Here is a 27,471-nt window from a genome sequence, read left to right as displayed (position 1 = left end):
TGGGTCCACTTCCCCTGATTCTCGATGGCAGGTTCTACCTCATGCACCTCTTCTTGAGTGGTCCGTCTCCTATCCCTCCTAATAGGGGAATATCTCTCTCTGTCTCTGTCTCTCTCTGTCTCTCTGTGTGTCTCTGTCTCTCTCTGTCTCTCTGTCTCTGTCTCTCTCTGTGTGTGTGTGTGTGTGTGTGTGTGTGTGTGTGTGTGTGTGTGTTTCTTGCCTGGGAATCCTAAAAGTCCCACCTCTATCCCTCTGTCTAGTCATTGGCTGTTGGGTCTTTATTGACCAGTCAAAAAACCAACTAGTGTCAGGTACCCATAGAAGACATTTGGATTCCCATGGAAGCACAAATCAAATCCCCAACATGAGAGGACAGGGAGATGAGTGTGACTGGGGTGTATGATGTGAAACTCTCAAAGAATCAATGGAAAAGGCCATCCAGTGACCAGCCCAACTTGGGATCCATCCCATGGGTAGGCACCAAACCCTAACACTATTACTGATGTCATGTTGTACTTGCAGACAGGAGCCCAGTATGGCTGTCCTCTGAGAGGCTCTACCAGCAGCTGACTGAGACAGATGCAGATACTTATAGCCAACCATTGGATTGAGGTTGGGGATCCCTATGGAAGAGTTAGGGGAAGGATTAAAGGAGCTGAAGGGGATGGCAACCCCATAGAAAAAAAATAACAGTATCAACTAACCCAGACCTTCAGAGCTCTCAGAGACTGAGCCACTAACCAGCACTTTGTTGCTGGTCCATAGCCCCTGACACATATGTAGCAGAGGACTGCCTTGTCTGACCTCAGTAGAAGAGGATGTATCTAATCCTATAGAGACAGGGGGATGCTGCTGGGGAGTAAAGTGGGGTGGGCAGGTGAGGGGGGTGAAGGTGGGGGTGGGAGTACTCGAAGGGGAAGGGAGATGGAGTGAAGAACTCTGGGAGGGGGAATGGGGAAGGGGAAAACATTTGGAATGTAAATAAATAAAATAATTTAATTTTTTAAAAGGCCAAAAAGAGAAAATAAATATAATAATAAATAATCAATGAAAAGTTAAAAAAAAAAAAGCGGTGCTGTCTGATTCGCCAAACCATGTGTATTAAAGTAAAAATAATGAGGCCCTCTCTCCAAGTGTTAGTGATCCAGTTGGAGCCTATGTGGAAGGCATGAGCAAGTTCCATGACTGAACAGCCAGATCCTCCTAACTCTTCCTACAGACTGGGCTGCTCGGCATGCTGATTCAGCCTGAGTGGACTGTCACAGCAAAGCCACCCACTCCGTGGCAACCCTGAGTGACAGTAAGGAAGAAGACCTTCCCAAGATGTAGGAATCTTGTCAGTCCACCCAGTTGTGCTTAACAACATGCATATAACAAGGTTGACTCAGGTCCCTGTCACCACTAAGTGTCTAAGTATTCATCAGACAGCAATCCTGAGTCTGAATGTGATCACACTGTTAGGGGACATAGAAAGACAGTCTGTGATAGACATGGGACTGCCTCCCCAAATATGTTCATATGTTGAAGTCATATCTCTGTCAGAAAGTGATTGGTTTCAGAAGTGTGTCTTTAAGTGGACATTCGAGTTAAAGATCCACATTAGAGCAGATCTGGATCCTACATAACTGACGCCCTTGTATGCATCAGAGAAGACTATTCTCAGTCAGGAGCTCAAAGCAATGTCAGCACTGGGTGTTCGAGACCCCACTGCAGTCCAGAGCATTTCTCGGGGTGGGATTTTAAGCACCAAAACCACATCCTAGATTGACATGGTTCACCTATTAAGAACAGCCAGAATTGAAACTACAGAAGCTCAAATACAGGGGTAGTTACATCTGTGGACTTTCCCAGAACTATGGACGTGGATGGATTCAGTCTTTGCTTTCGTCTTGGCAAATGGTGCTATTTACGTGCTGGGTTCCAAGGCCTGAATGGTGCTACCACCATAGCAACGGTGGTGCTAAAGTCTAGGAGCCTGTTACACTATTTTTAGATTAATTTAAATGTCCTGAATGGCTCTGTTCTCCTGTTTGACCTTGACTGACAGGGGTTCCTTCAAGGCTGTGATAATCTGTACCCTGTCTGCATGCCCAGAGTCACTCACGCCACAGTCCTCGGATCACTGTGCTCCACTTGCTTTCCATGGTTTTTTTTTTTCCTTTCATTTTCTTGGATGCATCAGCGTCCATCCTGGCTGAAAACTTTTGCAAGTGCTGTTAGTTAGGAAGCGTGAAAGTCCTCTTCTCTCCCTGTCAGCTGACTCCATTCAATCCTAAAATCTGTCTTCTGTAACAGTAACTTTTATTCCCCTGATGTAATTATCCTCTCAGAGTCTTTGCCTAGAAGCTTTCAGCTTCCATACAATCTAATCTAGGCCTAGAATGTTTTCAGCTTCTGAGACCTTCTGCTGAATAAGCTCGACCTTTCTTGTTCTTTCTGAGCTCTGGTTGGTTCAACTCAGCTGTTCTGGCTCAAAACTGATTCAAACTGGCTTCTTTCAGCTTCTCCTGAGTTGCTCTGCTTGGCCTCAAACTAACTCTGGCAATCTGTCCTAATCACCTGATCCTTCTCCTTCTCTGACTCATTCTGTCTTTACTTGTGTCTAACTTGTTCTCTCTCTGCAACCTGTCTCTACAACTCTCCCAGTAAAACTGCCTCTTCTCTCTCTGCACTGCCCCTCAAGTAGCTTCTTTTTCCTCTCTGTTCTCCTGAGAGTTGGGCATATTCTATTCTGTTAAATCTTTCTCTGATTCATCACTTTGTCTGCCACTCAATTAAACATCACTTTCAAACATGGTGTTTCCTTCTGCAAATTAACTGTACCTTCATTGTTTGGGGTTAAAGGTTAAAGGTATGTATGTACTAAGGGTGTGTTTGTATTCCAGAGGAATTTAAGGTGCGTGCTAAGGGCTGAGCCACACCACAACTAGAAACAGGTATTTTTTTCAGTAAATAACACAATCTCAGGGTTTGCAATGTGATCAAATATCCTGTAACAACTTGCAAATGCCACTATCTCCAGAAGATGTACCTGACCTCTTCCCAAACACCTTGCTGTATCTACTCACAGAACTACAGTCTGGGGCAGAGCCCTTAGCATGGTCACTATAGAACGAACTGATTTCCTCATGTTGAGTTGAATAGTAATGAAATCCAAGATCATTTATTTATTTTTAAGTCACTGTTTTATTTCCAGCATACATAGTGCATGCTTGATACACATGAACAGCTATGTATTTGTTGAACAAATAAGGGAATAGTTAAATAAATGCTCATAAATGCTCCCTGATCCCTGTTTTTCCCTGGAGCATAAGTCCCTAACTTTGGTTACACAGTCTAAGCAATGAGGAATTTTAAGAGCTGACAGTTGAGTCACAACCCAAAGCTTTTTAACTGGAGTGTGAACTGACTTCTGAAAGCTCGTGTGGTAATTCTAACAAGGAGCAGGCTTGTAGACAAACTGTCAGAAGAAGCTAGCCCACGAAGTATCTATGCGTGACATTTGTATATATATACACACTGGGCTGGTATATGTTCAGCAAGTGGTTTTATTCCTCCCAGTATTTAGAAGGATTAGTCTTCCAACCTCTCTTATTCAAATTCAGTTGCTCTGAGAGATGTAGAAGGCTGCCTCTTGCTTGCTTAGATGAAATCACCTCTGAGGTACTTTACAAGTTTGGTAACTTAAGTTTTTAATTAAAAAATCTTTTCTGTTGCAGCCAAGCTAAGAACACAAGGGTGTTAAGGCTTTATGCTCTATATGAGAGTAATATATTTGGTCTTGGAACCAATGGTCTGACTTTGATCCAACTCGAAACATTCCACAATCCTTGTAGAGAAATCTCAGTGTAATAAAATTCCAAGCACATGACCCTGCAGGCTCCCTGTTCATCAGGATGCCACCCTATTGGAGCGTCCACAGGCCCCCCTCCAATGGTATCTTCCTGATGTTTCCAGGCAGTGCACTGCCTGCCACCAGGGATGACTCATTCAGTCACTGAATCTTGTGCTCTCTAAGCCTTCCAGAGAGCTCAGGCTTCAGTTTGTGAAGTTGCATGGAAGCAGCTGAGGCAAGTCCTCCTGGCATCCAGCTGGTTAATGCAAACTGGCATTCCCCTTGTGGATTCAACTGCTAGAATTATTATTTTTTTCTTTCAGGTATAAGACTGAGGACTTTGAAGCACCCCGGCTTGCTCTGTCTGTCTATGATGCCCCTGGCAAGGCCAAGCATAGGTCCTCAAGAGCCAGACCCAAGCACAAGTTCTCAATGACTTTTTTAAGGGCAAGTACCTCTGAGCAAAGTGTCTTGTTCACTGTGTGGTCTGCAAGTACATATCAATAGGAACACTCATTTATGCTAATAAGCAAGGGTACATTGATTATGCTTTTAAATCCCATAGTTCCTTTTGGGAGATCTTATTACTACCTTGTCTTTTGAAAGCATCATTGGGGCTCTCTGCTTCTCCCTGTTCCATAGACAGCTACATCTTCTTGTGCAGTGCCAGCCTTGCCCCATAGACAAAATGGTGAAGTTCAGTATGAATGGATTTGGCCATATTGGGTACCTGGTTACCAGGGCTGCCTTCTCCTCTGCATCTGGCAAAGTGGAGATTGTTGCCATCAATGACCCCTTCATTGACCTCAACTATGTGGTCTACATGTTCCAGTATGACTCCATCCATGGCAAGTTCAATGGCACAGTCAAGGCTGAGAATGGGAAGCTTGTCATCAACGGGAAGCCCATTAACATCTTCCAGGAGAGAGATCCCGCTAACATCAAATGGGGTGATGCTGGTGCTGAGTATGTCATGGAGTCTACTGGTGTCTTTACCACCATGGAGAAGGCCGGGCCCACTTGAAGGCTGGGGCCAAAAGGGTTATTATGTCTGCCCCTTCTGCTGATGCCTCCATGTTTGTGATAGGTGTGAACCACGAGAAATATGACAACTCACTCAAGATTGTCAGCAATGCCTTCTGTACCACTAACTGCTTACCCCCTGCCCCCAGCCAAGGTCATCCATGACAACTTTGGCATTGTGGGAGGGCTCATGAGTGTGGTCCATGACATCACTGCCACTCAGAAGACTGTGGATGGTCCCTTTGGAAAGCTGTGGCGTGATGGCCGTGGGGCTGCCCAGAACATCATTCCTGCATCCACTGGTGCTGCCAAGGCTGTGGGCAAGGTCATCCCAGAGCTGAACCGGAAGCTCACTGGCATGGCCTCCCATGTTTCTACCCTCAATGTATCTGTTGTGGATCTGACATGCCACCTGGAGAAACCTGTCAAGTATGATGACATCAAGAAGGTGGTGAAGCTGACATCTGAGGGCCCACTGAAGGGCATCCTGGGCTACACTGAGGACCAGGTTGTCTCCTGGGACTTCAACAGCAACTCTCACTCTTCCACCTTTGATGCTGGGGCTGGAATTGCTCTCAGTGACAACTTTGTAAAGCTCATTTCCTGGTATGACAATGAATACGGCTACAGCAACAGGGTCATGGACCTCATGGCCTACATGGCCTCCAAGGAGTAAGAAACCCTGGACCACCCACCCCAGCGAGGACACTGAGAGCAAGAGAGAGGCCCTCAGTTGTTGAGGAGTCCCTGTCCCCAACACTGAGCATCTCCCTCACAATTTCCTTCCCAGACCCCATAATAACAGGAGGGGACTAGGGAGCCCTCCCTACTCTCTGAAATAACATCAATAAAAGTTTGCTGCACACAAAAAAGGCATCATTGGTTTATTGTAGTGCATGTGGGTGTGTGTATATGCACACATGTGCATGCATATGTACATATATATATATGCATGTGACATTTTGTAGAGTGTATGTATGTGCATAAATATGTATGTGTATGTATGTATGTACAAATGTGGGTGTGTAATATCCTATTATATGTTTATGCATGTGAATACATGTATACACATGCATGTGCATGTATCTATGTGTATGTGTGTGTTTGTAACTATGTGTATGTGACATCCATACTATGTATGTGTGTATATTTTTGTGCATGCCTATATGTTTATGTATGTGTGTATGTGTATATGTTTATGCATGTGAATACATGTATACACATGCATGTGCATGTATCTATGTGTATGTGTGTGTTTGTAACTATGTGTATGTGACATCCATACTATGTATGTGTGTATATTTTTGTGCATGCCTATATGTTTATGTATGTGTGTATGTGTATGTGTGTGCATGTACTCCTTAGGGTATGTAAATGCACACATAAGTTTGCACGAGTGAATGTGACATCCTATAGTGTGTGTGAAGGGTGACAAGTAACACCATGCCATTCAGGAACAGGCCCAATGACTCTAGACCACTGTAGACCCAAATGGTTCCCGTGTCCCTGCAAGGCTGTGCACTGAGGTCTCTGAGTGAGTCAGACCCATACTTATGGCTCCCAGCCCTGGAGTGTCCAGGATGAGGTAAAGGGACAGTTGGGAAGCAGAGGTGTTTGCTCTGTGGTCCTTTTCATCTCTCTAGTCCCTTTCTTAAAGTTCACATGGGGTTAGAAAGCCCCCTTTTGCTGACCTCTGCATGGCTGCTGCCTCCATTACATAAGTTTGTTAGCTTTCTTTGAAGGGCACTGGAACACCATTTTCCTCTCTAGAGTGACACCCGCCAGCACAGCCCTCTCTAATGGAGTGTGGTTTTAAATGCGCTGTTGTAAAGAAGCTGACTTAGAGCATGGAACGGCCTTTCCTGTTTCCTTTATTGATCGGAGAGTCATAACTCTCGGCTTTTGGCGTTTAGTTCCTTTTACTTCTCTCTGATCCTGAGACATTCATTTTTACTCAGCTGACTTCTCATGATCAACAGCTTCCTCTGCCTTTCTCGCAAGAGTGTTGAGATGGGCATTGGACTCCCGCTCTATGTTCCTCTATACTCCTGTCTGGTTCTCTTAAATTATGCAGGTACTTTGTGTAGGCTGAGGAAGAATCCAGGACAACTTGGAAGTGAGACTAGAGAAGAGTTACACTGGTAACCAGCATGAGCTGTTGTGGAGGACAGATGTCAGAACTCAGACTCAAACAGCAGGCTCAAAGTCACAGACTGACAGCAAATTTGAAGGTCAGGACAGAGGGAGAGCGGAACAGTTTGAATTGGATGGCACTGGTCAGTTCACAATAGCTTCTTTGCCAGACTTGTGAGGTTGTATGTCCTCCAGGCATCTGCCGTGTGTGCAGAAGGCTGCAGGGAATGCCTGTCTACCAGGGACAGCTCAGAGAAGCCCCTTAGCCACTTCAGCACCTGGCAGCAAGCCTGGCTGGATATAAGTCCTGCTCTCAGACTCTATGTCCCAGGATTGTCACATCCCTGGAAGAGGAGGAGGCTTGAGCCAAGCCACAGCTGGCCAGGTTTGCAGAAGTCTCTAGAACAGCTCCTAGAAATTAAAAAAAAAAAATGGTATTGTTGTTTGGAATTACAGGTGTACTCCAGCGATACTCAGCCAGAACATGGATCATAGGGATCTGAACTCCAACCCTCACACTTTTGGGCAAGCACATTAACAACTGAGTGATCTCTGCAGTCCTTGTCATGGTTCTTTCTAAAGCTTATTATCACCGGGGATACTTAATTCCCTGTTGCTGGCTCAACCCACCTCTGTATCCTAGAATAATTTTGACACTTTATAGCAGTGGTTCTCAGTTTGTGGGTAACAGTCATCAGAAAACATAGATTTCAGATGGTCTTAGAAACTGAGATACTGCTCAGTAGCAAAATTACTGAAGTATCAAAAGTTATGAAGTATCGATGAAAATAATTTCTTGGTTGGGTTGTCACTACAATATGAAGTGCTATACTAAAGGGTCACAGCATTAGGAAAGTTGAGGACCATAGTTATATAGCATAATGGTGGTATATGTTAAGAGTTCAGTAAACAGGTTTATTTGTTTGTTGTTTGTTTGTTTGTTTGTTTTAAAGCACATACAAATGACTTTTTAAAGTGACTTAAGCCATCACTGGAATTGTTTGAGGTCATGTTGTTAGCATGATCTCCAAGCCACTCTGGGAACTCCCACCTTCGGTAAAACACAGTCTCCTGCAAACCTCTGGTCACAGCTCTGCCACTTGGTGCCTGACTTGTGCTCTCCATGCTGTACTCTTTCCAGCAGTCCCTCCCCTGGCTCGTGGACTCTAAGATGCCAGCATCACTAGGCCCCCAAGATATCATCTGGCATGTCAGAAACCTATTAAAGATGTTTGACTCCCGTAGTCTGCTCAGACAATCACCCTAAAGGAGATCTCTCTGGTTCCCTAGACCAACGCCCATGTTATACAAACTGCCTGTTACTCTCAGACCCTGGGCCCCAAACACATGGGAACAAGCTTAAGGCATTTTTTTTGGTTTTTTTTTCTGGAGCAAAGGAGCCAAATGTTGCACATGGAGTCAGTTTAGAAAGAGTGGGTGGCAAGTGCGGGGAACTGCATTCTCCGGCGCTGGCTGACTCTCTTTGTGGACGTTATTTGTAGAGGTCTGGATACTTCCAATCAAGGGTCACATCAAATGCACTCACTGAGAGCACATGAAAGGGATCACATCTCCTGGAGGAGGCAGCAAAAGGCCAGAGTCAGCAGTTGTGAAAAGGCCAAAAAGCTTCCAGTACAAACTATAGTTTATGATGCCTGGTCCCCTCTTAACTCTCTCTCTCTCATAAACACACACACACACACACACACACACACACACACACACACACACACACAATCGCTCTCATCTCCAATTCTAATATAGTGTTAGGATAGAAATAATTTTAGGTGATTATTTATTTTGTGTGTGTGTGTGTATGTATGTATATATGTATGCATATGAGTGGAGGTGCCTGTAGAGACCAGAAGCACCAGATATCTCTCAAGCTAGAGTTACGGGCAGTTGTGAGCTACTCCCACATGGATGCTGAGAACTGGACTTGGGTCTTCTGCAAAAGCAGTATGTGCTTTTAACCTCTAGCCATCTCTCCTGACCCAGGATGAAAATCATTAAACAAAGAATACTTGATTATCAAGGATCCTGGTCGTTCTGCCAAGAGTGTCAAGGAGACACACACTAGCACTGCCACCAGTAGCCTGAAGAGTCTCCCCTAGGGTTCTCTACTCAAGTAAAGCCAGACCTTTGTCAATGATGCCACTACAGAACAGAATTTCATAGTAAGCCCAAGTCCAGTATGAGTCCTGAATTCAGACTCATTATGTCTTGTATACACTAAGAATTCAAAACATTAAGGGACCTAAGGAGATGGCTCATAAAGCACTTGCCTCGCAGGCACAGTGACATGAGTTTGAGTCCCAGAGTCCACATACAGCCAGGTTCAATTGTGTGCACCTGTAATTCCAGTGATTACACTGAGATGGGAGATGGAGACAGGAGAAGCCAGCTAGCCTTGTGTGTGCATAGAAAACAACAAAGAGACCTTGCCTCAAGCAAAATGGAAGTCAAGGCTGACATAGGAAGCTGTCTCTGGTCTCTATAGGTGCATCCTGTCATGTGCCAGCAGTACCACACAGACATGCATGCAAAAAGGTTAAAAAAAAAAAAAGAATTCAGCAAACATCATTCCCATATTAACAGTGAAGTCATCATTGGAATCCTTTGAGATGACATAATTAGGACTGGAGAGATGGCTCAGACATTAAAGGCTGGGCTCACAACCAAAAAGACGTAAGACTGCTTTATTAGCATGAAGCTTATTTACTTATTTGTTTTTAATATGCTTTTAATTGTAATAGAATTACATCACTTCCCCCCTCCCCTTACCTCCTCCAGCCCCTCCCAGCTACTCTTCCTCCCATCCCTCCCATGTCTTCCCATTCTCAACTTGATAACTTCTTTTTCTTTGATTATTCTTGTTACATACACACATGTGTACATATATATGTGTGTGTATGTATGTGTGTATGCACAAATTACATATATATACACATACACACAAACATACACATACACACATGCACTCACACACATATACACACATATATATACATACATATACACATACATACACAAACACACATATACACATAAACACACATACACACACACACATAAACACACATACATACACATATACACACATACATATATACACATACACATATATACACATACACATATATACACACATACATACACACATATACACACATATACACACATACATATATACACGCACATACATATACATACACACATATACACACATATACATGCACATACACACACATACACACACATAACACATACACAACCTTTTAAGGTCACTTTTGTTGGTGGTGTGTATATGGTTTCAAGGCTGACCACTCTGTATTGAACAACCAAGAAGGGGGCTCATCCCCAGGAGAGACTTCCTTCTCCCAGTAACTCATTAGTTGCCTGTAGTCCTTGATCTTAGGGTGGGGCCCTGAGAAACTTTCCCTTTCCATATTAATATGCTCATTGACTTGCCATTGTTCCAGTCCTGTTTAGTTAGCACAGTATTTAAATAGAAATAAGCTTAATGTAAATTTAAGCAGAAACATCACCAGAGAGTGATGCTTGGGAAAAGGACAGTACCAACCAATGACCTGCGTCTTTAAAAATGAGGTGTGTCTTCCTGTCCTGGTCGCCATCCATCAGAGAGCAGCAGCTATGGCCCTGCGCTACTCTATGGCTGTGGGCCTCAACCAGGGCCACAAAGTGACGAATGTCAGCAAGCTGAGACACAGCCGGCACCGCGGGCGCTTCACCAAGCACACCAAGTTTGTGTAGGACATGATCCGGGAGGTGTGCGGCTTCGAGGCCTACGAGCAGTGCGCCATGGAGTTGCTCAAAACGTGTCCAAGGACAAGCACGCACCCAAGTGCATCAAGAAGAGGGTGGTCAGGCACGTCAGCACCAAGAGAAGGCAGAAGGAGCTGAGCAATGTGCTGGTGGCCAAGAAGGATTGATGCATCCTCCCCAATAAAAGATCGTTTCTATAAAAAAAAAAATGAGGTGTGTGTGTGTGTGTGTGTGTGTGTGTGAGAGAGAGAGAGAGAGAGAGAGAGAGAGAGAGAGAGATTCTGTGATTTTCTAAGTTACACTGTTTAAAGAGTATAATTTTCAACAAGGTTTAAAGATTAATCAAAGCTTTAAACTTAAGCAAAGTTTATAAACAAAGGAAAAAGTCTATCAGTGGTTTTATTTATTTTTCTTCAAGACTTTTCCTTCGTTCATGAGGCTTCGAGGTAGCTTTGTGAGAAGTGTGGTTTAGATTTAGAGCACTAACAAGTTAAACTCAAGGTCATGGAAACGTTGGCCCGGAGTCAGCAAACTCTGTTTTTTTAACGTCCTTGCTGGAGATGCCGGTAGGAAAGAGAGCACTCGATCTGCAGGCGACCTTGGTTTTATCAGTTGTGTTGAAATTTCTTGACTCTAAGCCAGCAGAAAATACAAATGAAACGTCGGGGTGAGAATGCTTTTGCTTTCCCATGCCCCCTTATTCTCAGTGCCTCTCAGCCTTGCCTCAATTCCCAGTCCTAAGATGGACAGTGGCTGACTTACCCAGACTGACGGGGTGTAGCCAGAGATGATACACAGATTACAGTGCCCCAGGAGTCAGAAACACTACCCACACATGGAAATTGTTTCATGGAAACAACAAGATAAAATTTTGTCCCTTTTGCCTTTCAATGAGCTGTTGAAAGACGAGTTAGGGTTCATCCGCTTCAGAAGAATAGAGACAAAGGTTCAAGCACAACCAGGAGTGTCTTTCATAGTAAATGTGACAAAAGAATGAAGTCCCCTTGGATCATAAAGGAATTTCCTTGCCCTAGGAATTACCATAGGATGGTGGTCTGGTCACCTAAGCCTGAGGCTTTGTTTATATTTGTAAGAAGTTGGCGGGAGCTCTGGGGGATGTAGCTCAGCTGGTAGAGTGCTTGTCTTGCATGCATGAAGCCCTGGGTTCAATCCTCAGCACTGAATAAAACCTGGGCATGGTGGTGTCTGCCTGCAATCCCAGCACTTGGGAAGTAGAAGAAGGAATATCAGAAGTTCCAGGTCACCCTTGGCTGTATAATAAGGCTAGCCTGGGTTGTGTGAGATCCAATCTCAAGAGAAAAAAACAGGTTTGTAGAGGGTCACAGACAGAAAACTATGTATTTATGTGTTTGCTATTTGGCAAGTAGGATCCCAGTGGGGGGGAGGGGAACTAATAAAAGTCTGTGAAGCTTTGAACTCATGGTGTGTGTGTGTGTGTGTGTGTGTGTGTGTGTAACTGTGCCTGTGTGTGTGCATGTGTGAGTGCATATGTATGTATGTCTATGCATGTCTGTATGTGTGTGTACATGTGCCAGCATCATATGATTAGTGCCTTAAGATCCCCAGATAAAAGGCTTCTGTCAAGTCAAACCCCAGAGGCATGGTAATAAACATGGCTTTTTAAGAAAGACTTTAGCTCTCCAAATGTTGCTGACTGGGAGGGTTTGTCATCTTTCCACTCCTTCAGCTGATAATGAACCAAACTACTCCAGTGAGAAATCAGAGCAAGTATTACAGAAAGCAATGTGGATGTGAAACTCTATAACTTAAAAATTTCTATAACGTTCCCTTCTGATACATGTGTGTCCTTAGCTAATATTATTGGCTTTTTATACATGAGTACTAGAAGTAAGAGGGATTAGAAACGTCCAGGGGTAGGGATAGAAAACATGTCTGATAACTCACCTTTCCTCCTTAGGTTTAGATCAGGACAAATTTCCCCAGAGGAAAAATTAATACCATTTTCAATACTTAAAAAACAGTATATGTATGCATATCCCCCCCCCGTGTGTGTGTGTGTGTGCATGTGTGCACACTCATAGGCATAGCCCCCCCCCCCGTGTGTGTGTGTGTGTGCGTGTGTGCACACTCATAGGCATAGAGACTAGAGAACAACCTTGGGTGTCATTTCTCAGCTACCACCATCCACCTTTTAAAACAACAACAACAACCAACCAACCAACCAAACAAACAAACAAACAGCACCACCCCCAAACCCAGGGCCTCTTATCAGCTTGGACTTCATCAAATGGTGTATGCTGGCTGACCCGCTACCTCCAGCAATCCATGTGTCTCTGTCTCCCCAGAGCTATGGTTACAGTATGTGCACCGGACTTAATGTTTTATGTAGGTACTAGGGATCAGGCTCAGCTCCTCAATCAAGCTGAACTGTAGAAAAAATAGCTTGTGTATCATATGGATGCATCACCTGTTAATAAAAAACAAAACAAAACAAAACAAAAAAAAAACCCTGTGGCCTATAGGGAAGGGTAGAATAGAAGGCAGAACATCTGGTAGGCAGAAAGGATTCTGGGATAGAGCCAGGTATGGGAGGATTCACCCTGGAACACGAAGAAGGATGAATGCACGAGAGCTGAGCAGGGGTAGCCAGTCACGTGACAGAACTTAAATTAGAATAAATGGGATATTAAGTTATGAGCTAGTCAAGAAATGAGCCTAGCTACCTGGCTTAGGTATTTGTAAATATATTTGAGGCCCAGAGTCGTTATTCTGAAGAACGTATGCACAGGTGAGAAAGCTCACAGCGAACCTGAGATGTCTCCCTAGCCTGTATTTTCAGTGCTTTTGAGCAGCCCTGGTACTTGAAGCTTCAGTGACAAGGTCAAGTTCTGTTCCTCCACTCCTCTGGTTTTAGTTATCAGGTGGAGTTTACTTCTATTGTGAATCTCCAAGAATGCAATACTGAGGAATGACAAGTCCCACGTGGCTTCATACATTGTTTCTGCTTTTAGTCAATCACATTAGACCAAGCCTTCCACTTGAGCAGGCTACCCACTTCTCACCAACTGTGTTTGTAGAGACTCAGATCTAGGGACCATGGCTTTTTGTGTGGGTCTGATGCTGTTAACAGTCCAGTTTTATGACACCCTAGTGTTTAAGCTTAGTTTTAACAACCACCTTCTGGGTTTGAGAAGTGACTAAGGTAGGGTCATTGTCCTCATAGAGCCTATGACCTGGCCACTGTTGATATCATCTTTGGCTCAGGACACAAGTATACATCTTCTGGCTCAGTCTCTGATCTGTATGTGATCACAGCAGCCTTTGCTGGCTCCGCTGTATTCAGAGACGTCGCCATAAAAACTTTCTGTTGACACACCCTCATTAGTGAGGGCCCTGAAGGTCCTAGACTGACTTCCCTATCTTCTAAATTTAAAGCCTTCCCAGATTTAGCCAGGGACTCATCTTTTGAGTGGCCCATGTGGGAAGTTCCCATTGTGTCAGCTGTGAGGTCCCTTCACTTGAGTAGGATCTTGGCAGAGGAAGCGTTTAAAAAGTAAGAAGAAACCTCCCTCTTGTCACTGTCTGTGTCCATGGTGTACCTTGAAAGTTTAATCCAGTGTGCTATGCCGAAGCCTGGGTAGTGGCTCTGAATCCTGCTTGAGCCTTAATAAAGTACTGAGGGAGCCCCAGGGACCCCAGGTAGATTAAGGGCAATGTCAGAATGGTCAGTCTCCTGTCATGCAGGCACCACCTGCTGTTCCTGTCCATCTATCTAGTCTCTGCTTCGATCTCAGTTCTCAGGGGAAAGTTCCTGGGACATTTCCATTTCCCCCTCCTCTGGCACAGGGGCTGATGGGACAGCCATAATCAGTTATTGATCATAGATATGCCTTAAAACCATAGCACTGTTTATATTAGCAAAGACTGAGAAATGCTTAAATACCTATCTGGTTAGATTGAAAATTTATAAAGTAAGACAATATGCAGCCATTTAAAAGAATAAAGTCAGTGTGTAGACATGATAAGGGAAAGTTCATAGTAGGATCCTTCCCATTTTGAGAGATTTATTCATAAATATACACTGAACTGTGTCTGCATTCTCTCTCTCTCTCTCTCTCTCTCTCTCTCTCTCTCTCTCTCTCTCAGAGAAAAGGATTTACAAGAGGCATGGTTAATCTGTGTGGCACAATGCTGCATTGATCTAATTTGTAATAAAGCCATCAATACCTTTCTGATTAAAATACTCTGCACATCTTAAGTTATTTCCAGTTCTGGAGTGTGTGTGTCTTATTGGGAATATAGGATACACTACACTACACTACACTTTGCATCCAAAGAGGAAGTTGAGAACCTGTACAAAAGATGAATCACTCATTCTAGTGACATTTCTGTTGCTGTGATAAAATACTGTGACAAAAAAATAATTTTAAGGAAGAAAGGAGGTTTATTTCAGCTTTAAATTCCAGGGTATGGCCCATCATTGTGGGGCAGTTAAGGCAGGAACTTCAACCAGCTAGTTACATCACATCCACAGTCAAGAGCAGAGAGAAACTAAAGCATAAAAGCTTGTTTGCTTACTTGCACTCTGCTCCATTTCTCCACTCTTGTATAGTTCTAGATCTCCTGCTAGGGAATGGTGCTGCCCATAGTGGGCTGGATCTTCCCATGTCAATTAACTTAATTAAAACTGTCCCCCACAGACATGTCCACAGGCCAACTCAATGACAATAATTCCTCACTAAGACTCTCTTCCTAGGGGATTCTAGGTTATATCAAACTGACAATAAAAGCTATCCATCACAACCACTTAGAAGTTCTTTGGAGACCCAGGACCCTGGTTTAGTGTTTTGCTATATGAATAACCCAAATGTTTCAGGTCAAACTCATATGAAAGGAATAGAAGGCCTCACCAAAAGTGCTGTATTTATAGGCTTGAGAATAAAATGTTCTAGAAGAGGCAGAATCACTGCTACCTATGAAGCACATTAAGAACTGACTTACTCATTGTTGTTTGATAAGCCAGGATCAACTTAGTGAAGAAAACCCAGCCTTAGTCTGAAGTCTTTGTGCAGAAACACTATTCGGTCTTATAAGTGTTGACCTGACTACTCTGCTCTAGGTCATTGTCCTTTTCACTTAGATGTCATAACTAGAGCTATTTGCCGTGTGGGTTTTATCAGTCAGGAGTTCCTTGGTGGGACAGCTTGCTCTGAGCCAGTCCTTACCACTCTCCCTCTGCTTACACTCTCACCATGACTCTCACTGCATTCCAGCCTTGGAATTTCTCACCTTCAGCACAACTGAAGTCTGAGTGGAGACTGATCCACTGAGACAGGACCCTTCTCTGCTTCTCACTCCTACAGTACAGAGTTCTAGAAACCTTCGAACTTTGCTTTCTCCATTTCTGTGATGCGGTCTCTGCTACCTGCTCCTATGCAGGGCTCTCAGAGAACACCACAGCCAGCAGAGCATCTGAGCAACAATCCCAGGGAGCCAAGAAGGCAAAAAAGTCGGTTCAACACGATTCAGCAGCTGGCCTTGGTTTGAACTCTCAGAGTCTGACCCTGAGTAGTTTAGTTTAGGCATATTTAAGAACAGCACAATGTGGTGAAAATTTTTCTGGTGATAATTAGCTCAATCCTGTGTGTACAATAAAGCTTCAGACATGACTACATCAAAACACTTTGTAAAGTACATGTGACATCTTCCATAAAGATGGAGTCTGCAGATTGACAGGCTCGTGATAAGTGTCTGGGAGTGGTCTGGAGGATCTGGTGTGGTCTCAGCCACACAGATAGTGTGTAGCAAAGGTCGGCAGGTTATTAACGAAATCTGCTCCCAGTCTTCTGGGCAGAAAACAGGTTAGACATCTTCTTTCCTTTTGAAGGGACAGCACTATGTGTTTAACATTCCTGGTTTCCCTAGTGTTTATATCGGTGAGCACAGGACCTCTGTGCCTCCCACACTCCTAAACTTCTCGGTGGTGACCTGTGCCTACCCAGACATCTCCACCCCTCTTGCTACTCTTGGAGTTTGGATTGCCTGAATGTGGGCTGTCTTTCTGCCAGCTTAGCTGAGATAACGTCTTCCTCTGCTGGTCAGCTCTTCACTGGGTTTGCAGGAGACTAAGAAAGAGAAAGACATGGATAGAAAGGAGGGAGGGGGAAGGAATTAGTTTGTAAATAGAGTTTTTCTCACTTTTATCAGATGGGTAACAGGAAATGGATCGGCTGAGACAAGTGTGAGAAGAGATGCGGTGTCATGATGACCTCAGAAACACTGGTCCGCTTTTCTTGCACAGGATCACCTGCACCTGTGCTCTGGGTTAAAATCCACTTTTGGAAACTGGCTTTTTGAAGAAATCTCAGTGTTTTTAGACTGAGTGCAAGAGTTACACATCCAATCCTTAGTCTATCAGGAGAGCTGTTGTGTTTAACATTATCTTTTTTTTTTTTTTTTTTTTTTGAGATGGAGTCTTGTGTAGTCTGGGATGTCCTAGAACTTGCTATGTAACCAAGGATGTCCTTGAAGTTTTAATCCTTCAGCTTCCTGCTAGGGTTACAGGTGTGTGCTACCACGCCTCATTGTTTGTGGTTCTGAGGATGGAACCCATGGCTTCTACCAGCTGAGCCACATCTCTTGCACCTGGTTAAAATTATCTCAAGGTGGAAAGTGAAAATGTTTTCTTCAGTGACAGGAGTCAAACTTCTGCCATGTGAGTCCTCATTAATCTTCTAAGTCACCCATTCATGGGCAAGAAAGGCTTGATTGTGAGCAACTTTCTCCTCTTCCGCCTCTTTCTCTTCTCCTCCTCTTTCTCCTCCTCCTCTTCCTCTCTTCTTCTTCCTCCTCTTCCTCATTCTTCAAGATGGGGTCTGAATATGCATTCCTAGCTGACCTGGAACTCACAACGTCTACATGTTTCTTTCTCCCAAATTCTGGGACAAAAAGCATGTGCCTACCTGGCCTACCGTCTGCTTTTAGAAGGTCTATGTTGACCAAACACAAACTTTCTTCAGATTTTGTATGTGTTCATTGGAAGAATTAGTGAAGTCACCATTCTAAAAATCTGTTTACATTTGCTTTGTTGTCTGTGGTTAATGTTGAGCCTGAGTGTTTTAGAAACACAATGGCTTGTCATCAGTTACTACATGATGACTGTTGACCAAGGAGAGCATAATGTGAGGTAGCTCGGGACATGCCCATCAGCAGCCCCAGTGAGACTAACAAAAAAACTCTGATCTGTACTGATTCATAAATACTCTCCCTACGGTCACACTACAGAAGTGCTGAGAATCAAAATTAAAGAAGAAAAGTGGGGAGGGAGGGAGAAAGAGAGAGAAAGAGAGAAAGTGTGTGTACAATGCTGAAACCTTTCTCCTCATATGTCCCAGCACACTGTAGGTACTTCACAGGTGTCTCTTTCAGTTCCCACTGCAACCCAACATGGTATTGCTTGACATTTCCTGGTGAACAAACATCTGTTCACTGCAGATCGGGCACCAACAATAGACCAAAAAGCAGTTCTTTTGAGTGTAGCTGGGTAAACCGTGATCTTACTGGAGTTACTTACAACAATACTGTGGGCAGCTGTATCACCACAAAGCCCTGTGGCATCAAAGTGCTCTGTACAACTTGTAGGCAGGTCCACTCAAGATCTCCTTCCCCCTGCAATTGGTTAGCACTTATACACCTCGGGGAGGGGCCTTGTGAGTCTTATAACTTGAGAAGTTCTTATAACTCTCTGATGTACTCTGAGTCTCTCTCTCGTCTCTCTAGCTTTCAATTCAGGAGACATATCTACATAACCAGTTGATACCATTCTGAGCTACAGATTCTAGATCAGAAAACAGAGGTTCAGAGAGACTGCATTTTCTAAAAGCCTCACACGCCAACCAGAGGAATATCAGAGGTTAGAACTTCATTTCCTGCATTTCAAATACGTTCTCACCAGTGGGTGGGAAAGATCTACAAATCTACACATTTCTTTTTTTAAATTTGGAACACCAAAAAGGGTCCTGAACCTATAACTTCTCATTTATCAGAATTCAAAATATTCACACACAACAAATTCTGCCTTTCTGTAACCTGGTGAGAGTCTAACATAATAAGACCACCCCCCCCAAAAAAATAAACTAAAACCAAAATAACAATAATTTTCATAGTGGTCAGACCACCCATGCATACAGAGAGTGTCTCTGTTACTATAAAAAGTTGTACCCCCTCATTTGTGGTGTGAAGAGGGAACTGCTATCTCTAATAGTTGTGACTTTCTATCAAAGTCAAATACATTATGTGCAAACAACCAGAAGCAGACACTTATATTTGGAATTCACAAAAGGGCAAAAAGACAAGTGAGCTTCCCCAAGCACATGCTTCCAGACGTGCTGAGCACAGGACACACAAGCCCGCTGCGTGACACATCTTGCATTGGTCTGCCTTGCACTTCAGAGGGCATCTGAACATGTCTGGTATGTTCTGTAAAACACTGCCACAGGAGAGGGATTCCTAAGAAGTTTACATCCAAAAGGGAAGTCAGAGTTCTCTGCTCTCATCTGGATTTCTGTCTCCCTGTCCACCATGGCTTCTGCTTGTGAATTCTCTGAGCCGGTGGTAAAGGGGACACTTAGATGCTGAAAAAGAGTGGGGGTTTGTGGACGTATCTGTAATTCCCTAAGACCTCACTTCACCCTGCTGCTCTTCTGGATTGTAACCAGAGCTGGTGCTCACAGTAGTTCATCCATTTCACCCTATTGCCCTGCTCTTCAGTACTTGCTTCTGATGACCAGTTTCCATGACAATCAGAGCAGCATCTCCAGTCTGCCGCCTTCTAACTGACTGAAGGGATGAAAAGGAGGAAGGAAATATGAGGTAAGAGATGTTCACCTCAATGCACAAGTTTAAAAGAAATTTCAAGTCAAACACCAAAAATTATTTAAGAAAAACATCCAGAGTGAATGATCAATGCATATCTCATTTCTGATAGTGAGTAGTATTCTCTTTTTTGGTGCCTGTCTAAGAATCTCTCTTCTCCTTAATTGATTTGAACTTCTAAAGGCCAATGGTCTAAAATCATTTCTCAGCTTGGAAGTTAGTGTTATATAAAAGGCCATGGCCCTTCTGATGGGAGAAACAGAATCAAACACTGTAGATTCTCACACATGGTAGATTGCATTCTGTCAGCTAACCAGCCTTCCAAATTTGTTTTCTCTTTCCTGACATCTTCACACGTCAAGATGACATTGATGTCTGACAGCCAGATGAGCAAGGAAACAAATTATGTGGAGGAAAAAGTGTGGTTAGGGAGATGGTTTTAGCGCATGATTTATTACTGCTTTTCTGATCATACCTAGTTACTGAAAGATTATAACTGAGTCTTTCAGAAACTGTGAGACCAGAGCACCACTGTCTGATTTCTATTCCTTCATTCACTCTACATGCCAGTTATGCAGCAAGGAGTAACACAGAATCTTAGAGCGATTATGTGTGCATTTTAATCCTCCCCACACACCTTCGGTTGCTTAGGGGGACTAATACAGTCTCTACTAAACCAAATACAAAAGTAGTCAAGCTTGCCAAAACGGACCAAGGCTGGGTGTCTATCTGAAAACTAGGGTTTGATGGAGTCAATTCAGAAAAGTATGCTGTCCTGACCAAAGAAGTCTTCTGAGAAAAGTGAAGCAGGCACATCCCATAGGGTTAGAAAGAACATGGTGGTTAAACAGTGGTACAGGTAGACTTGGGTCCTATAAATGAGGCTCTCTGTCCTTCCTGTTCCTGATTCTGACTGGCCTTAACTGCACAGAGTACCACTCTAGCCAGGACACCCAGACTAACCTGATCCTCTGCAGGGATTAGGAAAGTGTATTAGTTTTTTTTCCTGTTGTGACTTAAAACTCTGACAAAAGCAATTTAAGAGAGAAAGTGTTTGGCTCACAATTTCTCTTTACAATCCATCACTTGGAGGAAATCAAGGTGACAGGAACTAAACAGTTAGTCACTTCATGTCTATAGTCAAGAGCAGAGAGCCATGAAGCACTCAATGCATGATGCTTCCTAGTGCCAGCTCATTTGCTCTACTCCTACATAGTTCAGAATCCCCTTCCTAGGGAATGATGCCACCCTCAGTAGACAGGTCTTCCCATTTAATTAACCCACTCAAGATAATCCCCCACAGAAAAACCTAATGCAGATAACTCTTCACTGAGACCCCCTGCTAGGGGGATTCTAGATTCGGTCAAGTTTCAGTATTAAAACTAAGTACCACAGAAGAAGGATCTCTACAACCCTCTTCTTAAATTGTTACGGAAACAGACTCTTGCAAATCCAAGACTGGCCTCAAACTTGGTATATTGCTGAGAATGATCTCAAACCTCTAGTCTTTCTGCATCTACTTCCAAAGTGCTAGGATTACAGGTATGTATCAACATATTTGGTGCTGGGTATCAGGCTTAGTGATTTGGGGATGCTAAGAATTGAGCTACATTTCCAGGCCCTCTTTTTTGTTAATCTTTTAATTTTTTTTTAGTTGTATTTGAAAGTATTAGGAGGATAGTGAAAAGTTTTTTTTATCTTCTGACAAAGTAACTAATACTGCTGCTTTTATTTCTGTATGTGGCTTCTGGGCACCATCTGAGGCCATGTGCTTCCAACCTTTGGTATTTCTTATACTCTGGTCTTCTGATCTTCCTTTGACTGTATTTTTTTTCTATTACATATTTTCTCACTGGTGTGCATTTCCAGTCATTTAAAACTACAGCAACACAAACGACTGCACATTTGATACACTATATGTGACAAATCTAAGTCTCCATCCTCCCAAGGGGTTCTTATTTTTACTGTTTTGTTTATGAGTTTGTTTGTTTGGTTTTTTTTTTTTTTTTTTTTTTTTTTTTTTTGCTTGTTTGTATTTCTCTGTTCAAGTTCTAAAATCTTTCGATTATTATTTTGTTTTCAAAGCAGGTTTCCTTCTGGTTACTCCTGGTTCTCTGTAGCTAGGTAGTTTAAAGACATGTCAGAAATTTACCTTAAATGTTGTGAGCCAATAAAAGCTCTACAGTTGCAAGAGATCCATGTGTGAGTTAGTGTGCACATTTGAAGCTCAGACAATGTGTTTTTGAGATAGAAGTTTTTGCTATTTAGTCTAAGTTAGGCTCAAACACATGATCTTCCTGCTTCAGCCTCCTGGGTACTAGAATTATAGTCATTTACTACCATGTGTAGCTCCAGACAATTTTAAAATCTGTGTAATTATTTTTAACATATATTTAATATACGAACTAGCTGGTTTCACAACCACATTTCTGTATATCACCTATATAATATAATAGTGTATTTCAGTCAGTTTCATTCTGTTACTGTCTCTTGATCCCAATCAGCTGGTTCTCCTTCGGAAGGGACTCTCTTCAGCTCAAGTGTGAAGGGCATAGCTCAGGCAAGCCTGTCTCTTCTCTCCCTTTTCCGCTGCTTTGCTGAAAACAGTGAGGGCACATTTCTAAATCTAGCTCCAACGTCTATTCCCTTATTTGGCCATTTCTTTCACCTGAGGCTGACCACCAGGATCTCCTGGTATTAAAGTATTAAAGTCCAGTAATCAAAACCCCCCTTTGGCTCATCTAATTAACATGCCCAATTAAAATTAAACACCTCATCCCAACATGAGGTTTCCCCCTTGTACCTTTATGCATATGGGTCATATCTGCCATCTATCTTTTCAATATCCAGAGGTAGCCCTTTGTCCCCACTCCAGGACACATACTCTTTTTTTTTTCCCTATCCCTTCTGTCTTTGCCCCCTCTTCCTTGTTCTTTTCCCCTTCTCCCTCTTCCTCTATCTCCTGTTTTTGTCCCTTATCCCTGTCCTTTCCTTCTGTGCTGAGAACTTGGCCTTGGGTATCTTGAGCTGACTCGAGGTTCCCTGTACTTTCTCTTCTCAGTTTCTCTTCCCCTTTTCTGACTTATTGCTTTTCAAGTCTAGACCCTACGTATAATAGAAGACATGTGATATTTATCCAGGAAACTTTACATTTTGACCTCAGCTTCCATTTCCAGTTAGCACAGGGCCTTGTGGTCAGTCAGTTCTGGGGTTTGTGTGACAACTGCTTTACTTACTCAGCCATCTCCCCAATCCCCACTGTTCATTCATACACAACTTGGTCTCATCTTCTTTGACACATCCACCCAGCAGAGTATGATCTAACCTCATGACACTCAGTGGACTGCTGTATACACATATAGAAACACTGTTATCTTTTAAAGCCTGGCTCAGTTGGCCTGAAACAAAAGCAGTTATTGATACAGATTATGTCTTGGTCCTTTTTCATTAAATATTCATATATGCCGTCAGTCATGTTATCACATACTAAGCAAGACAATTTTTCTAGATACCATGTTGAGTTATGAGTTCCTTTAAAATGTATCTATAGGATGGAGGAAATATTTGATGATAACTGACAGCTTGCCACTGTTAGGCAAAATTCCATGATCACTTATATAAATACATAGGGGATTACCAAAGAAGTCAGTGCGGATTGAGGAATCTTGTGGGGTTTTGCTTGCTTCTGCTAGACTGATATTTCCCACATCCCTGGCAAATTAATGTAAACAAGATAATGGGTTGGTAAAGCCAGAGCCCCTGGCCAGTGGATTTCCCATGTCCAGTGAACAGAGCCACCTGGCAAGACTGCTCAAATGTGCCATTTCATGCAGCAGTCGGTGCTGAGTATCGGGTTTAAGTTTGAGTTTCCTCTGGGGGCATTCCTGGGAGTCTTGTTCAAGGGCTTCACAGGGCTGTGAGTGACAGGAAGAAGCCGTTCCAGACTTTGCAGGAGTTGCATGCTTTACTGAGTAGGCAGCACCCATATGCCCAGGGTACCAGTCTTCATCTCAACCTTTGCCTTTCTTTACCCAGCCCTACCACTTCCATCAGTGACTGTGCCTACAGCAGATGTAATCATTGCTCAGTAAAGCTGGACAATCTAAGAAGAGGGGAGCATAAGAAATGCACTGTCCTGATCTTGTCTGCCTCCACCCTGAGTCGGTCCTCTATGTGGCATGAGGCAGCTTGTGAGCGAATCGTGAATGAGTGTCCATGGTCTTGGTCCACCTCTACTGCTGTAACAAAATACCACGGCGGAATTTTATGACAGAAGGCAACTGAGCTTTACAGCTTCAAAGGCTAGAAAGTCCAAGATCAAGGTTCTGGCCCTTGACCGTTGGCAGAAGGCTGCGTGAGGAGACCCTAGGCACAGAAGGAGCAAACCCCTGTGTTCTCACATGTCAAAAAGCAGGTGGCTAAAGGGGCAAGTACTACATATTAACAGATAGACAGGCTTAAGGGAGTGACTGCTCCAGCCATTATACAAGGGCCCTAGCCCTATTCATGGGGACATTGCCTTATGCCATCCTCCTGGAATCTCTACCTCTTGATGCTATCACAGTGTTTGTGTTTCCATAGCGGAACTCATTGAGACCTTAGCAAGTAGAGGTTGTGGCTGGTGATACGCTATGGATCGAATGCCTGCTTCATTCTCCAAATAGACATGTTGAAGCCTAGGTCTCTGATGTATCTGCAGGCAGAACCTTTGGAAAGTGCTTAGGTTTAGATAAGAGTGTGAGAGTAGAGTCTCCTCAATGACGAAAATATCACTTCAGAAAGAGGAAAGACAGGACCTCCTCCCCTTCCCTCTCATCCCCACTCCCTTCCTGTACCCCAGTCCCCTACCCTCCTCTACATTCCCTCTCCTTTCCCCATTCCTTTACATCTACTCTCAGGAAAAGTTCACGTGAGGACTTACCCAGGGAATAGCACTCCCTAAGAGCCTACCCATGCTAGCACCCTGGTCTCACCTCTAGCTTCCCGAACCAGGAGAAACAAAAGCCCATTTAATGTCCAGTCTGGCATACATGGGCAGCCTAAACTGATGAAAAAGCAATATACTTTGAGATTCAGGAAACAGTTTAAGGGTTTGATTGACAAGTAGTTAGATGATTTTTTTTTCAAGATAAGATTTCTCTGCGTAGCCCTGGCTGCCGTGGAACTCACTCTGTAGACCAGGCTGGCCTTGAACTCAGAGAACCACCCTTCCCTGCTCCCAGAATTCTGAGATTAAAGGTATGTGTCACCACCACCACCACCATCAAACCAGACAAACGATTAGACATCTTATAAATCTTGATCACTTATGTAATCATAGAGGAGAGTTTTAGAAATTAGAGACAGTAATTTAGATAGTGTCCAAGGAAGAATAGGTTGGAAGGACTGGGAGAAAGTAGGTCTGAACTCCACAGCCCGTGGCCGGGAGTGCAAAGCAGAATTGGGAATTTTGGTCCAGAACACTGCAAATGAATGCTCTGGTGCTGCTCACAGAATCTCCCTCCCGGCTCCGCCTTTCATGTTCCCTTCCTGTGTCTATCTCAGACAGTCCAACAGAAAAAAAAAAGAAGCCCAACCTCCAAGAGTCTGGGCTGAAAATTATAAAACTGTTCGGGCTGGAAGATTTCCTCCTCTCTCAGTTGTCCCCAAACACACCAGGTCCTCCTGTTGACCCTGGAATCAGCAAGCGTCACCACCCCTCCTACCATCACCCTGGCGTGTGACGTCATGACAGGGAAAACATTGCTTTTGGCGTGCCTCTGTTGCCCACTTACAGGGTTCAGTCAAGAGCTCTCTTCCTTCCCACAGCCCAGAACACTTTCGATGCATTCAAGCAATCCTGTCTTGAGCAAAGAGCAGGCTGCCAGGTGGGGATGAACACTGGAGCCTCTTCCTTGAGTTTTCTTTGAAAACCCGTTTCTGGGAGGGAGCCAAGCCCATTTCATGGGGGTGGCAGGGATGCAGATGGGACGTGGAAATAAACGATTGCCCTGGGCCAACTCTGCAGACAAGTGATGAGCTAATCTATGCTCAGTCAGAGTGTGAAGTATTTGCTGGTCAGAATCTGCCAAAAAGTTCGAGTCCACAGGCTTCAAGCTGTAGCTTCCCTTATGTCTATCTGGCTCTGTTTGATGTTTAAATAGCTCGTGTCTTTGAGCCTTAGGCTGAACAGTGTAGAGCCAGAGATTCTTGGAGGACATGGTAACCAAACTAATGAAAGATGGAAGACAGAGGCATGAGAGTCCGGCAACACGTAGGGACAGAGCGCTGTGAGGTGTGGGGTTGCTGTGGGCATGTGTTTGATAGTTTGTTCTCCCATATTGCTCTTCTTCTCTGGAAATCACTAGAACCATATTTTAAATCCAGATGGCTTTATATTTAGAATGTATACCTTTAATTTTTTTCAAACCTTATCTTTAATGATGGTTCTTAAATGCTTTAACCTCCCTTGTAGCTCACCACCCACCAAAGGTAGTGGTGGGAAAAAGGATGGGGGGTGGGGGGGAAGTGGACCTGTTTAGAGAGGTTCTTTGGAGCAACTCCCATCTGTGTTGTCTGGAGATCGGCAGTTCAGTTCACAGGTCAGCAGGCAGCTCAATCCACTCAAAAACAGATACACCAGCAGTCCAGTTGGGTAGAGTTGGGTTAGCAACAGCAATGACATGACCTAGCAGAAACAGCCAGGCCTCAGCCTTGGCTCCAGTCAGCAGGAGGGACCTGGAGGAACATCAGGAGACGTTCTCAGCTCTGCCTCTCTCAGGGAAGTGAAGATTAGTGGAGACTCGAGGCCCACAAGTGTTGCACAGCTAGCTGTACCAGCAAGCCAAGCTCCGTTTCTGTCACTTCATGGTGTCCTATTTATACCCTCCAAACATCATGTGTTCTCCATGTGCCTTGCCTCAGCCCAGGTCTTGCCTCAGTTTGTGCATCTAGTCAGCTCAAGTCCCTGTGGCATCCCAACAAATGCAGCTGACCTATGGAATGTAAGGTGCACCAATACATATGTGTTGTTAGCAAAGAATCCTTCATCACTTGTCCTTTCAAGTGTTTACTTTAGCAGAACATCCTCTCTCCTGTGTCTGCTTCAGTGAAACGTTTCTTCACGAGTCTGTCTGTCTTCGCCTTTCACCTGTGTCTACTTTAGGAAAACACTCCTTCACATGTTTGCCCCAGCATCCAACACAACCGACTCTCCAAAGAACCTTCAAGTTTCCACATCAAGAGTGTTTCATGTTTTTTTTCCCTGTTACGTCTCTTTTTTGTGGATTCAACAGAGGTGGATTTATATTGTCAGCAAGGCACAACCTAGTAAGAAAGCACACAAAAGCACTGTAGTGACTTCTAGACCATATGCAAGTGCTTCGGTGTGGTCACCCAGTGTGTTGGAGCAATGTGAACCTCACTCATTCCCACACCAAGTAAATCAGGCACCTAAAGCAAAGTGTCCAGCCAGTTCCATGTTAGTCTGAGAGAGACTGAATTGTAGTTCTCAATTTACACTATGCTTCAAGATGGCAGTTCTCAACCTTCCTAATATGTGACTCTTTAAAACAGTTCTTCACGTTCTGGTCACCCTCGCCCCCAACCATAAAGTTATTTTTGTTGCTACTTCATAATTGTAATTTTGGTATTGTTATGAATTTTAATGTAAATATCTATGTTTTCTGATGGTCTTAGGGCATCATATGACCCTCAAAAGGGTCATTTGACCCCCAAAAGAGTCATGACCCACAGATTGAGAAATGCTGCTTTAAGGTAACTTTTTTTTTACAAATACAATTTATGCAACATATGATTTGCTCATTTAAATGAATAATTCATATATTTTTATTAAATTT

At 43.6% G+C, this 27,471-nt stretch overlaps 1 pseudogene; it reads left to right on the top strand.

The window, feature by feature from the left end:
• Positions 1-4,523: 4,523 nt before the first annotated feature.
• Positions 4,524-5,582, top strand: LOC117716594 (glyceraldehyde-3-phosphate dehydrogenase pseudogene; annotated as a pseudogene).
• The last annotated feature ends 21,889 nt before the right edge of the window (positions 5,583-27,471 follow it).

This window comes from Arvicanthis niloticus, chromosome 10 (assembly GCF_011762505.2).
Source record: "Arvicanthis niloticus isolate mArvNil1 chromosome 10, mArvNil1.pat.X, whole genome shotgun sequence".
Lineage (NCBI taxonomy): Eukaryota > Metazoa > Chordata > Mammalia > Rodentia > Muridae > Arvicanthis > Arvicanthis niloticus.
This window is presented reverse-complemented; position numbering and strand designations above follow the sequence as displayed.